Source organism: Cavia porcellus, unplaced genomic scaffold (assembly GCF_034190915.1).
Source record: "Cavia porcellus strain 051 isolate PalLab524CR breed Dunkin Hartley unplaced genomic scaffold, mCavPor4.1 scaffold_1, whole genome shotgun sequence".
NCBI classification, from domain to species: Eukaryota; Metazoa; Chordata; class Mammalia; order Rodentia; family Caviidae; genus Cavia; species Cavia porcellus.
The window spans coordinates 180,820,414-180,835,498 of NW_026947484.1; the positions used below are offsets into that span (position 1 = coordinate 180,820,414).

The 15,085-nt window shown below is 39.1% G+C and overlaps 1 long non-coding RNA gene across 1 annotated transcript; it reads left to right on the top strand.

Annotated features, from left to right (window-relative positions):
• The first annotated feature begins 7,824 nt into the window (after window positions 1–7,824).
• LOC134473702 (uncharacterized) lies at window positions 7,825–13,887 on the top strand. The gene is made up of 3 exons (XR_010044100.1): window positions 7,825–7,955; window positions 8,719–8,807; window positions 13,554–13,887. It is a non-coding gene; the product is annotated as an uncharacterized LOC134473702 (long non-coding RNA).
• The last annotated feature ends 1,198 nt before the right edge of the window (window positions 13,888–15,085 follow it).

Here is a 15,085-nt window from a genome sequence, read left to right on the forward strand (position 1 = left end):
TCATCTCCCCAAACCCCAACTCTAAATATCATAAAGTTTCCATAACACCTCAAAATGGGGACTAAATTTCAACCCATGAATCCTTGGAGACACATTAAAGTATATACAAACTAGCACTAAGATGAAAATGTTGAGTTTCAAACAGTATCCATTCTACCCATAGTTATTGAAGCTGTACGCATTTCAGGAACTGTTCTTGGTGGTGGGGACATTGTAGGGAACAAAACAAAGTCCTTGCCCTCATGGAGTGGATAGTAATTAGATGAATAGATAAGAAAACTAAAAAGTAGTAAGTACTGTTTTTCTAAACAAGCACAGGAAGAGGATCAGTAGTGCCCAGGAAAAGGGCTGTTGTTACAGAAAATGTGTCGGGTATGTTTTATTCCTACCCAGCCCACGCCTTCTTCACCTATCACCCCTGACTTGAAAGCTGACTTGTGAGGGCTGCCTCAAGTGGACTCCTGGGGGGTCTTAGCCAATGGAAGAACAGTGAAGTTAGGTAATTTATTCCTCTTTGTGGTTGGCAGTGCACTTGGCCCAAGGTCATTGCTCAGTAGGGTGGCTTCTTTCTAGGTGATTTTCTACTTTTAGATGCTGGTAACTGCTCCCTGTCTTACTCCTTCAAGCCTATAAAACCTTATTTCTCATCTCAGCATCCTGTAGTCTCCCTAAAGTTTCTCTGTATACTCTTCTACATCATCATAAAGAATCCCTTTATTATTTTTTTTGAAGAGTCCCTTTATTGAGTCTTCCTCAAATATAACTATACTATTTGTTTCCTTGGGCTGCTGTAACAAAATACCACAAACTGGGTTACTTAAAACATGGAAATTTATTGTCTCACAGTTCTGAAAGCTAGAAATTAAGAATTGCATTGCCAGGACTGTGCTGACTCTGAATCTGTCCCTGTGTCCTAAGCTTCCAGTGGTTTTTTGCCATCCGTGGCATTCCTTGGCTGGCAGACGCAGCACTACAGTGCCAGCCTTCATCATCATATGGCACTTTCCTCCATTGTATCTGTGTCCCTTTGTCTCTTCTATAAGATACAGGGCTTCAGCCTAACCTGACCATAGCTGGTTTGCTCATGACCGCTATTTCCCACCAAATGATCCTGGTACATACTGCAAACTCCGTAGGATAAATATAGTCATTAAGATAGTCAGTTGAACATTTTGTGCCATGGCTCAAACTTAACTGATGTTTGATATTTAATGGTTTTTGAGAAAGCCAAAGTATGTTACAGTTGGCTGAGGCCTACCTGTGTCTAGTTTAGCATAGAAACCCCTTCCTCCCGCCTTGGAGTACAGGGATCCTTGTGTCCTGCTTCTGCCTAAGACATGCTGTCCATAGGTCCCTAACAAATTTCATTTTGTGCAGTCCTGGGTTTGTCAGCTTCTTTCTTCGGTCTCTTGGCACCTTCTACCTTTGGCAGCTGGTTCTCACATACTGAGTTTTTCCGAAGCATAAGATACCAGTCTTGCATTAATGACTCCTAATGAGTTTAGTATGACTTCATCTGACTAACTGCAACTATAATGACCTCATTTCCAAATAAGGTCATATTCTGAGGTACTGGAATTTAGGTCCTCAATGTGTCTTTTGTGTGTGTGTGGGGGGGAGGATACCATTCAACCCATAAAAATACCTCATTTAAATATGACGTTTTGCTGCTGAGAACCAGATTTACATATAGATTAATCAAAATTTCCCTGATGCGGTGAAAGTAGAAGAAGGCAGTCATGTAGTTTTGCAAGGAGAAACAATAGTCATAGTCATAAGTGTTCACACTCACGTGACACTATGTGCAGACACTGGCTTAAGGTAGCAGCATCCTTGGCATATTGGAGGAGTAACAAGGAAGGCAGATCAAAGAGCCAGGGAATCAAGGAGAGAGACCAAATGATAACCCTGAAAATGTAAGGGAGACAGGACAACGGGCAGAGAGCCACAGGAAAGACTTGATCTTTAATGCTGAGTAACTTGGAAAGAGGATTTAAAGCAGAAAAGTGACATCCTGCGCCTTATGTTTTAAAGGCTTGCACTGATTTCTGCGAGTGAAACTTCCCAGGGAGGCACAGAAAAAAAGGGGCCACTTAGATTTTCAACAGTCATCCAAATGAGAGTGATAACTTGTCAAGGTGGAAGTCCCACAAATGCTAAGAAGTATTTGAGTTCTGCATTCCCAAAGATAGAACCGACAGGCTTGCTGAGTTGTAGTCTGAGAGAGGCTCACCAAATGTAAGTATGGTAGAGGATGCCTTGGGAATGCCCTAATGCTTTCTGGAGTGTCACCCCTAGTGATGGTGTTCAGCAGGACACCAGTCTCGCCAGCAAATGGTCTGTGAGCTCCAACTCTACCAAGCATTAGTGTTGAAATACTGTGATAGACAAAACCAGATTCTGGATTCCATCCAGAAAAATTTCAGTGTTTCACTTAAGCCCTTCCATAGACAAAACACGCTGTCATAAGTTTGTTTAATATAGTAGCATCTATTTTTAGGCCTAATGTAGTTATCTGATACCAGAGGTACAGCCTCACCTTTGTCTTAGTTAAAATTTCCCCTGGCCATGTGGTTGTTTGCAATATACTCGTTTTTATCCCACTGATTCCAAACCCACATCCCTGCGCTGCTGACTACAGTAAAACCAGCAGGTGAACACCAGAGTTGATTAAATAAGCAAAACCCCTCTCTTTGCTTGTGTTTTATTAAAACAGCCAATCCTCGTCCCCACCAGTATGGGAAAGCCTAAAGGATAATCCGCATGGCCCTGAATCAAGGGGTAGCCTCATGGTTCCGCAGTGCCACTCTTACCTGCTAGTTGAGCTCCAGCTGCCTCTAGACTTTCAGTAGACTTTCTGCCTGCACTGCTAACCTCTGTGGGATCCATGAGGAATACATTTGTTCTGTTTCTGCATTTGAGTCTCACCTTATTGTTTCTCACCTGACTGACACACCTGAACCCCACTCCCCACTCACTACCCCATAAGGGTTCTGCTACAGAGTGGCTGTCTCAAGAGACAGTGGCTGTCTCAAGAGAGGGACCCTAATACCAATATAGAAAGAAAGCACAACAGTAAAAATCACAACACGTGCCTAGTTGTTAAGCAATGACTCCTTTCCCCGTCATTTCAAGCTGATCAGTGTTTTAAGACTCAACTTTATGTTCATAAAATTGTATTCCAAATTCTAGATAGGTGTACAACAGTGACACCTTGTTAAGTACAAACTTATTTCCTCACTCTAATAAAGTTTCAATTTATTTATTGGTATCAGGGATCGAACTCATGACCTAGACTTGCCAGGCAGGTGCTTCTGGTGCTGAGCTAAAGCCCCAGCCCTAAAGTTTCAATTTATTAAAGAAATTATTGGGGCAGGGATTCAGCTCAGTGGCTCAAGTACCTGCTTGGTAAGTGCAAAGTCATGATTTCTATTCTCAGAATGCCCCCCCCAAAATTATTTTTTTCTCCAGTCAGATTTTATTGGTATATTTTAAGTATACATAATGATCACATTCATCGTAGAGAATTTATACTTGTACATAATACAACTTGTTTCTTTTTCTTTCCCCATTTACCTACTCTCCCTTCAATCCCTCTTGCCCTCCCCGTTTACAAAATAAAGAAAATATTTTAAAAACAACGTCAGCCTATAAAAATTAAGCTTTAGTTTTCCTTTTTATCTTTTAGCTTAAGCTTCTGATTTCCTCAGATACTCTCCTACTCCCCCTATCTCAGGTTTCCTATTCATAAAGTTTCACTGTGTAGATTCAGGTCCCTGGGAGACACACATTAGAATAGTTAAAAATACGATTTGTTTTGTTTGTATCAACTGAAAAGTAGAGGCAAGAAAGCAGAGTTTGGCAAAGAAGGCCTTCAAACCACAATGCTAATATGTTTCCTGTTCAGGGAAAGAGGGAGAGAAATAGAATTGGGTAAAAAGACTCAGACTACAATGCAGAGGTGACAAATCTCAACCAAGCCTGTGTGCTGTGTTAACTTTCCAAAACACCTGGGCTATAAACAATCTAAAGGAAGAAAAATTTGATTTGGGTCACAGATTCACAGAGGTTTTAGCCTGCGGTCACTTGCCTCGGATGTTTCTCAACCCAGACGAGGCAGAATGTCAGGCAGACAGCACGGGGTAGGGTAGAGCCTCACCTCAGCAGCTGAGAGGCAGTGTGCATACGTGTGTGGGTCAAGAGGGCGTCTGAGTACTTTTCTGTTACTGACACAAAATATCCAACAGGTTAGAGGAGGACAGGTCTACTTGGCTCACAGTTTGTAAAGGTTTCAGTGCATTGGTGGTTGGTTCTGAGGGTTTCATGGCAGAGGAGCACTGTAGGGAGAAAGTTGATGGAAGAAAACAGTGTACTTACCCTAGCATCACACACCCCAGATTCAGCCACCTCCCAAATCTCTACCTATGACTGCTGTAGAGGAGCATCTAGATGCAATCCATAAAGGGAGGAGGGGGACACAGAACACACTCTTCAAGGGCATATCCTCAGTGACCTACTTGGTTCTACTACACTCTACCTCCCAAAGAGTTGTTTTTTTTTGTACCAGGAACCTTACTCAGGACTTTGGACTTGCCAGGCAGTTGCTGTGTCAGTGAGCTATGTCCTCCACCTGCTCCCCAAATTTTTCCCACTTCTCAGTAAGTAGCCCAGTAAGCTGTGACTCCATCAGGGGGTTAATCCATTGATAAGATTAGAGTTTTCATGATCTAATCACTTTCCAAAGAATCTAACCTCTGAACACTGCTGCATTGGAGGTCAATCCTTGAACATATGAGTTTTTGGGGAATGTTTCATATCCAAACCCTAATTATACATCTCCCGAGTAAAGACTGTTACAGCAATCACTGTAGGAGATTACCACACTTTGGTACAACGTGCTCGGCAGCTTAGGGCTGCCCAGGAAGCCAACTGTTCTTCCCACAGCAGATTTCACATTCTTACAGGTAAGGTTCTTCTGTTTTCCTTTTTTCTTTTCTTTATCTCTTCCCTTTCTCTTTCCCTTCCCTTCCTTTCCTTTCCTTTTCTTTTTTTGAGATAGGGTCTTGTCTTGTAGTACAGGCTGGTTTTCATCTCACAGCAATCCCCCTGGCTCAGCCTCTTCAGTGCTGGGAGTATAGGCATGTACCACCGTGCCTAACTAGGTAAGTTTTTCTGGAAGGTGGTCTGAGCAGCATACTTGCTGGTGGGTCTTTAGATTGGTTGCTCTATTGGGTGAGATGTTACACCTGTGGATCAGGTGTATAGTGGAAGTACCTGTATAGCTAAAGCAGGAACGATACCAGAAATAAATGTTTACTTTGGTAAGAACAAATTTTATGATCTTCCAGCATGCAAAAAGCCCAGTGCAGTCAAGTTGCCACTGAGAAGTCACTGGATCCCTCAAAGAAGAGTGCTATGTTGGATATTTATTCTAGCTTGTTTCTGGCAGGTTGGTTGGACATCCAGGGGTGATGGTAGATCTGTTGGCTTGGTGAGAGTCGATGCCAAGGCCTTCCCATAGTCTCCATCCCTGCCACCATGGTCACTCCATGTGTGGTCCTGCCATGCTTCCACTTTTGCCTCCCCTTGAGCATGTCTAAACATTTACAGCGTAAATCAGATCAGTCCAGTGCTGCTCAAACCTTACAGTGACTCCATTCTTTACTCAGTAAAAATCTGAGTACAGGGACTTAGAGAGCCCTGTGTGATTTGTCTTTGTCCCATACCCTGTTGGGGACCACAAATTCACAATGACTAATTTTGCATACTTCCATAAGGGATAAACTGAAGTTTGGGATTACGGGAACCCTCTTGAGACTTTCCATTAACCCTTTTGGGATGGGCCATCCTCTCCTACCCACCAAGACTAAACTAAAACTACTAAGATTAAAAAGAACACTGCAGGACAAGATCCCTCTTAGCATAAAATCTTCTCCGTTCTTTTGAGTCACCCCAGGATTACCCGTTGCCTGCTGAGTCACCAACCTCTGAATCCTCCTCCAACCTTGAATCTTTTGCTAGCTCCCTTACATCGTAACGTCCAACAGTGACTGGTTTGGAGTATTTTAGTCTCTGTCCAACCTGAGGCACTGACCTCCTAGCCCCTTGTGATGCATTATTAAATTTGTCTCTTTTTCTTCTTTCATTCTTTCACTGTACCCCTCAGGAAGGCAGTTGGGGATCTTGGCCAGGTCCCCGATAGTGCCCCCTTTCCTTTCTAACTAACTCACTAGCTACGTGTTTTCCTAGGTTCCCTCTATGGCACAGCCACGCTGGCCTTTGTGCTGCTCTTGGATTGGCCAGGTCCTCCCAGCTGAGCCTTTTGCATTCCCTTGCTGAAACACTCCCTTTCCTTCACCTTTTCTGATGTCCATTTTTTGAATGGGATCTTGCAGTGTAGTTCAGGCTGATCTTCAGCACTGGGATCACAGGGGTGCGCCACCATGCCTGGCACCTCTTTGGATATTTGCTTAAATCTAGGGCTTTTAATCAACCCTGTCCAGACCCCTTGATTGCCCTATTTACTATGAGAAAATACCCAACACTTTCCAGTCCATCATTGCTGGATGTATTATACCCTGCTCTGCTTTCTTCCCCATTGAAACTGAGTATCTCCTAATATTACATTATTTATTTGTCTATTTATTTTTTAATTTCAAAGAGAAAAAACAATAAAAGTGATACAGAATTTCAAAACAACTTGAGAATGACAATATGCAATGTATGTACCATTGTTACCCTCTGACTGATGTGCTTTGAAATTTTGTTGTAGTTTTTTTTTCCACTTCTTCTTTTTTTGCTATTTATCTTTGATTTTTTTTTTTTTTTCTTTTTTGAGACAGGGTCTCCCATTGCAGTTTGGGCTTACCTTGAGCTCAGTTTGTAGCCCAGGCTGGTCTTGAACTCTGAACAATCTTCCTGCCTCAGCCTCTCGAGTGCTGGGCTTATAGTCGTGAGCCACCATGCCTAGTTTCTATTTATTTTTTAATGGATTTGAAAAGAAAAGAATTTCAAAACAAGAAAATAGATTAACAATGGGTAATATTGCATAGTGTTATTTTCAAATTAGTTGTTCAGATTACAAGACAAAGGCATTAAAAATTAAATAATATAAGCCCAAATCATTCTTTTCAATGAACTAATAGGTATTGGTAGTATAATCATTTTAGTAATCGTGTGTATGTATATATATATATAATATATATATATATTATATATATATATATATGTATATATATATTTCCCTTTTTCCCCCTTTTCTCCATCCCAGTTGTTCTTCCCTTTTGAGCAGTTTCTTCTTCTTTCACAACATTGTACATTTGCTGGGTGTGGTGGTGTACACCTGTAATCCCAGCACTTGGGAGGCTGAGGCAGGAAGATCGCAGAGGCAGGAGGATTTCTGGGAGTTTGAGGCCAGCCTGCATGGCATAATAAAACCCTGTCTCAAAAAGACAAACAAACAAACAAAACATTGTACATTTTGGACTTGCATTTATTGAGCCATTCCTGCCATGAATCCAACTTGGTTATGGTGTATGATATTCTTGATGACTGATACATTGTTTGTTAGTATTTTTATTTATTTATAGTCTTTTTGAGACAAGGTTTCAGTATGAAGTTCAGACTGGCCTTGAATCACTTTGTAGCCCAGGCTGGCCTTGACCTCACAATGATCCTCCTGAGTGCTGGGATTACAGGCATAAACCACCTCATCTGACTGTTAGCTAGTAGATTTTTGCATCTATATTCATTAGGGAGACTAGACTGTAGTTCTTTGTTGGGGCCTTTTTCTGGTTTTGGTATCAGGGTAATAGTTGCCTCCAGGAATGAGTTAGGGAGAATTGCTTTCCTTTCAATACCATTGAAGAGTTTGAGGAATATTGATATTAAATCTTCTCTAACTTTCTTGTAGAATTCAGCCATGAATCCATCAGGACCTGGGCTTTTCTTTGTTGGTAAGTATTTAATTACGTTTTCAGTTTCATTAACTGATACTTGGTTATTCAGAATTTTTCTAACTTCTTTATTTTTGGTAATTCATACATTTCTAGGAGTGTGTGAATTTCTAGTGTGTTTTATCTTATGTGAGTAAAGATTGTTGAAGTAAGTATTGATGATCTTCTGAATTTCCACAGGATCTGTAATGATTTCACCATTTTTATTCCTCATTGCATGAATTTGAATATTTTATTTCTTTTTTTGGAAAAGGTTTGCTAGGGATTTATCAATTTCATTTATTCTTTCCAAGAAGCAACTCTTCAATTCTCTGTATTGCCTTTGTCTCAATTGCATTAATTTATGCTTTGATCTTTATAATTTCTTCCCTTGTATGGGCTTTGGGTTTGACTTACTCTTCTTTTTCTAGAAGCTTGAGATGCAGCACTATGTTTATTTGTGCTAGTTCTGTTTTCCTGATGTGGGAATTCACCACTATAAATTTCCCTCCTAAGACTGCTTTTGTTGGGCGCTACAGTTTCTGGGATGTTGGATTTGCATTTTCATTTGATTGTAAATATGGTTCAATTTCATCTGTGACCCATTCATTGTTCAGGGGGGTGCTATTTAATTTCTGATTCTTTATAGAGTTTTTGTGGTGGTTTCTTTTGCCATTAATTTCCAGTTTCACTGCAATATGGTCAGATAATATGCATGGGAGAATTTCAGTTTTTTTGCATTTACTTAGGCATATTCTATGGGCTAATATATGATTTATTTTAGTGAATGTCATGTGTTCAGCTGAGAAGACTGTGTATACTGATGTTGGATGGAACATACTGTAAACATCTACTAAGTCCATGTGTGCACAGGTTGGTTCAGTTCTGTTATTTCTTTGCTGATTTTTTGTCATTAATCTATCTGTTTGAGACAATGTGGTACTAAGCTGCCCTGTTACAATTGTGTTGTTCCTTATTTGATTTTTTTCATGTCTATTAATATTTATCTTATATAGTTGGGTGCTACCATATTTGGTGCATATGTATTTATGATTGTAACTTGTTCCTGTTGAATTTTTTCCCTAACAAGTATGCAGTGACATTCTTCATCTCTTTTGATCATTCTTGGTTTCAAGTTCACATTGTCTGCAAATAGAATAGCTACCCCTGCTTTTTTTTTTTAGGTTCCTGTTTCATGAAGTATTGTTTTCCATCTTTTGACTTTAAGGCTATGAGTTTCTTTTTGAGTTAATTGAGTTTCTTGCATATAGCTTATTGTTGGATTTTTTTCTTGATTGATTCTGCCAAACTATTTCTTTTAATTGGTGAATTGAGACCATGTACATTGATGGTTATAACTGATATGTATTGACTTATCTATTTTTTTTCAAACTCACAACCATGCGCTTGCAAGGCAGGCGCTTATGCTGCTGAGCTAAATCCCCAGCCCCTGGCCTATCTTTGATGATATTTTCCTACTGTTGGTTCCCTGCTTTTCTTTTCTATTTAATTGCTTCCACTGCTTGGTGGTTTCTTTCTGATGTTGCTCTTGGGACTGTGGTTATTTTTATCTCTATCTAGAATATCTTTCAGTAGTCTTTGTAGGGTTGATTTGGTGGTCATGCATTTCTTTCTTTTTTTCTTTTTTGTTTCTTTTGTCTTTTCGAGACAGGGTCTTGCTATGCTATTCAGGCTGGCCTTGAACTCACTTTGTTGCTCAGGCTGGTCTTGACTTTGCAACAATCCTCCTGGGATTGTGCTGGGATTACAGGCATGCACTGCCATACCCGGTGGTCATGAATTTCTTTAGTTGTTTTTGTCATGAAAATATCTTATTTTTCCATGCATTTTGAAAGATAATTTGTGGAGTACATCAATCTGGGCTGGAAGTTATTTTTTTTCAGGACTTGAAATATTTCACTCTAAATTCTTCTTCATTTAAGGGGTTATGCTCAGAAGTCAGCCATGATTCTAATGGTGTTTCTTTTATAGATGATCTGTTTATTTTCTCTAATAGCTTTTAATATTCTATCTTTCTGCTGAATTTCTGGAATCTTGATTTTTTTTTTTTTTTTTTTTTACCAGTACCAGGGATTGAACTCACCACCACGCACTTGCAAGGCAGGCGCTGAGATAAATCCCCAGCTCCCGAATCTTGATTATTGTATAACTGGGTGTGGATTTATTTTGGTTCTGTCTGTTTGAAGTGCTGTATGCCTCATTTATTTTATGTCAGACTCTGTTTCCATGCTTGGGAGGTCTGCTGCTATTATTACTTCTGTAAGTACCCTTTTATGTCATTTGTTTTGACTCCTCCTTTTTCACTGACATCTCCAGACTTATATTGCTTTTCTCTGCATTGTCTTGAAGTTGTTGAATTGTTATTTCCTGGCACTTTGCTATTTTTAAAAGGATTTTCCTTTCATGATTGCTAGTCATGATCCTGTCTTCAAAGTCTAAAGATCTATCTTCAGTTTTGTTCAAGCAGGTTTGCCAGCTTTCAATAGAAGTTTTAATTCCTTGGATATCCCTTTGAATCATGCATGCATTGCATTGTATTTCTCCCCTGTATTGTTCATTCAAGGTTTCCATCATTTTCCTATGCTCCTCTATTTTTTAAATCTATGTCTTCTCTAGATATGTTGTACAATTTCTTCAATATGGCTGTCATTTCTTTTTTTTTTTACCTGAGAGATTATTTCTGATCTGATTTCCTTGGTAGCCTTATGGATTTGTTTCTATTTACTTATTTATTTATTCAAATCCTTTTATTTAAAAAAAAAGGCCAAAATATTCAAAACATGTCAGTCAGGGGCAACAATGGTACATGTATTGCACATTGTCATTCCCAAGTCATTCACCCAGAGCACAAGACATCTGTATTCAATTCTCTAAACAGTACCAGCACAAATCTGTCTCTTCAATGACTTCAGAGAAGTCAGTAGTATAGCTGAACACACACATACATGTGCATACTTTTTTTGAGGCAGTGTTTTTCTATGTAGTTCAGGGTGGCCTTAAACTCACTTTATAGCCCAGGCTGGCCTCAAACTTGCAGCAGTCCTCCTCCCTCAGCCTCCCAAGTGTTGAGATTACAGGCATGTGCCACCACACTTGGCTCATAAAGTTGTTTCTTTCAGCTTCTCACACTAGTGAAACAACAGGATATTTACACATGTGTGTCTGACTTATTTTACTTATGAGTGTAATCTCAAGTTGCATCCATTTACCTATAAAAGGTCTACAGTTTATCCCTCTTTGTGGCTGAGTAGTATTCCATTGTATAAAACATCTTTTTTATGGATTCCTTAGTTAATGAGCATTTAGGTTATTTCCAAGATCTACTATTACAAACTGTGTAGCTATAAACATGGGTGCACATATACCTCTGTGCTATGATGTTTTTAATTCTTCTGGGAAGATACCCAGAAGGGGAATAGCTGAGTCAAATGGGACCTCCAATCCTAGTTTTTTGAGGAATCTCTACAATGATTTCCAGGTGGTTACCCCAGTCTACAGTCCCATCAACAGTGGAAAAGTGTTTCTTTCCCCCACAGCCACTCCAGCATTTGTTATTCATTGATTTCTTGATAATAGCCATTCTTTCTGGGGTGAGGTGGTATCTCAGTGTTATTTTACTTTATTTTGTTCTCTGTGATGATCCATGTGAGTTTTTGTAGTAGATAGTTATATCACTAGTATGAAAGCCCCTCTAAAAATGTTTGTTCTTCAGGTATATCTTCTATGTTTAGGAGGTTCTTGTTTTATGTATGTCCCAAGATCCTACCTGCCCAATTAATTAAGAATGGGATGTTGGTATCTATTTGGCTTCCAGGCCTTTGGTGTAGGGCTGTGGTGAGGTTATTACCCCAAAGCTTCCCGGTATTGTTATGGAAGAGAGAATGACCAATTGAACAGATATGACATCCTTGCTAAAGTAATTTAGCAATAACAATAGCATCAAGCACAGTTTAGCAATTGGCAAACTGTGGTGATTGATTTTGTACTTTAGACCTAAGAGCAAAGTCTATAGTTGTATAACATAATGGATCATAAATTAGGAGTTTGTATTCAAAGTGTTTCTGCTTGGTAGAGTCGTTTTACCCCGCAGTGGGGAAATTTAGGAAGGAAAGTGTATAAAAAAAAGACAATGGAAAGGAAATAGAAGCAAGGTTGGAGGACAAAGGATGATCACCCAAGACTTGGAAAACTAGAAGGGGATGGAAAAGAAAAAATGAAGGCATGTGGTCCGACTTGGGCTCTGATTTTGGGGAATGAAATTAGTTTTCTGTGATGGAAATTTTCCCTAGTAGTTTATAAAAGAGAGAACAAAAGAAAAAAAGAAAGAAAAAGGAAATGAAAGTAAGATAAAAACAAAAGTACAAGATAAAATAGAACAAAATTCAATTAAAAAGGAGGTGGCCCCACCTACCCGCTTCCATCCCGTCTCTGGCCCTATGCACAACACCAGTCATCTAACTTACCGCCTGTTGGCTTGTATTTTGGACTTTTCCATCTTGCTAGTCTTGCCTGTCCACCGTGTGCACCCTCGTTAGGGTCTTTCTGTGTGGCCTGGGTGTCCCAGTCCTGTGATGGATGAGGAGGGGTCAATCCACTTGAATTCCTCTGAAAGATCAGTTGCTGCGTTCTGGATTCTTCCTGTGCTACTTTCCATCCCGCGGTGTGAGGCAGGGACCAGGTGCCTGACTTCCTGTGGGCGGAGCCAGCCGCTGTGCATAACCTATTTACTATGTGTATTGTTTATTGTCATCTCTACTACTCGAAAACAGGGGTCTTTGTCATTTTTTTTTTTTTCATTCAACATTCTTTAAGCCCCAAGAAGTGTGCCTGGGACAGAGGAAGAACTCAATCAATAACATAAACTTTGAAAGTAGCAGTTTCTCCTGGCTCTCTAGACCACAGGTCAAAGAAGGCGAACTGAAACAAGGTGATACTGTTGTATTTTAAAACTAGAGTTTTTGATATCAAAAGTGGTCAGGTTATACTTTTTTGTAAAGATTACAATTTTTTGGGAAGTCTTTTATTCACACAGAAAGATGTAGGACTTCAACTGTTATGCACAGCTAAACTTGTCCATTCTACATGAGTACCCCTAAGATGACATGGCTTGCTGGCTTGTTTCTTTGCTTCTTTTCTTTCTTTCTTTCTTTCTTTCTTTCTTTCTTTCTTTCTTTCTTTCTGGCTTAGCTACCTATGGTTTAAAAAATTAGTTTCATGATGCAGCCAGCAAGTTAGTGGGGCAAAGGCCTGGCATTCACAGTTTTTATGTTTAAATAGTTACTGTTTACACAACTCAGCATTCCTTTTTCTTATTTGAACTGATTTTCTCATCAGTGTTGCAAGAGAGAGTAGAGAAATTCTTATCAATAGATTGTGAAATAGAGCTTTTGCTATTTTGCTATAGCCCAGTTTAGCAAAATATTGAGTCCACAACTCAATATTTTTTTCTCATTCCAAGTTTTCTCATTTCCAGTTAAAGTTACTTTTGCTGTATGATTTATTTGAAGTATATCTGTCTTATCTCTTGAGTTAGAAATCATCGCTGGTCTTTCATCGAAATCATGTGTATTTATTAAATTATTGTTGTTTATTCTTCAGCATTTATTGGGATGTCATTACGTCAGGCTCTTTATCAGATGAGTTTCTGAATCTCTGCCCTGAGGAGCTCAGAAAAGAAAACAACACGTGATATATCTGCTCCGTGCTGGGGTTGAAGAAGATGGTGAAGCCTGACTGCTTCTGGGTGGGGTGGAAAGCGGAAATGGGAAGCATTGTGTTTTCAGCTTTCTCTGTGTCTGTCTTCTCAGTTGGTTATGGAATCTATATGTTGACCAAATGTGCTAAAAGCTGAGTTAGAACACTATTTTCTCATAAAATAAATCCTGAACGAATTGTGATTCTGTAGTCTTCCTCAAAAAAAAAAAAAAAAAAAAAAAAAACCAAAACGCTTTATTTAGAGAATCAAAATTTTTTAGAACTTTCCGGGTGTGGTGGTGCACACCTGTGATCCCAGCACTTGGGAGGCTGAGGCAAGGGAATCCTTGCAAGTTCAGGATTACTCTGGGTTACAAAGTGAGCTCAAGATCAGCCTGAACTGCATAGCAAGACCTTGTCTCAAAAAGACAAGAAAAAAAATTCTTTTTTAGAATTTTTAATTGAAAGTATAGATTCTTTTTTCATGAACTCATATTTATTATTTGTATTTTTGCAATATGTAAAGGTTGCCTAAGTTTTGTAGAAGTGTTATACTAATAGGAGGAGCCCCAGGGCTAAAAGTATGAATGGTCAGATGATAATTGCTCCAATAATAAATATATCTACTTTTGCATAATCATTGTTAAGTGAGATTGGTTTTATAGTTTCTGATTTCCATTTTATTCCCAATCTGCCTCTTTTCTTTGGTCTCTCATTGGAATTCTAACTTATGGTAAAAATATATAATTCAGATTGTGATCTGTTCAAAGTAAAACTAAGAAAATACAGGGATGCATCTGTAAACATAGTGGAAGTTTTATCACTTTATCTTTCTTGTAGCTTTCAAGGGAAAACCAATTGTTATGAGAAAGTCGGAAATACAGAAGGTTCTGGTTTGAGGACAGATTTTTGGCAGATTGAAAATACATTGGTTATACTGGTGCATCATATGACATTTCAGAACAACTTCATATTCAATTAATTGTCAAAATTATAAACTACTTAAAGATACATCAGACTTCAAATTAAAACAACATTGAGATTCTGCCTTACCCCAGAAAGAATGGCTATTATCAAGAAATCAACTAATAACAAATGCCGGGGAAAAAGGAACCCTTTTCCACTGTTGATGGGAGAATAGACGGGTACAACCACTTTGGAAATCAGTGTGGAGATTCCTCAAAAAACTAGGGTTAGGGTTCACTTTTTACCCAGCTATTCCCCTTCTGGGTATTTTCCCCAAAGTATTAAAAACATACCATAGCTATATATTTGCATCTATGTTTATAGCAGCACAATTTGTAATAGTAGATCTTGGAAACAACCTAAATATCTATCGACTAAGGAATGGATAAAAAAGGGGTGGTATTTTTATACAATGGAGTACTACTCAGCCATACTCATAAGTATAATAAATCAGACACCCATATGGAAAC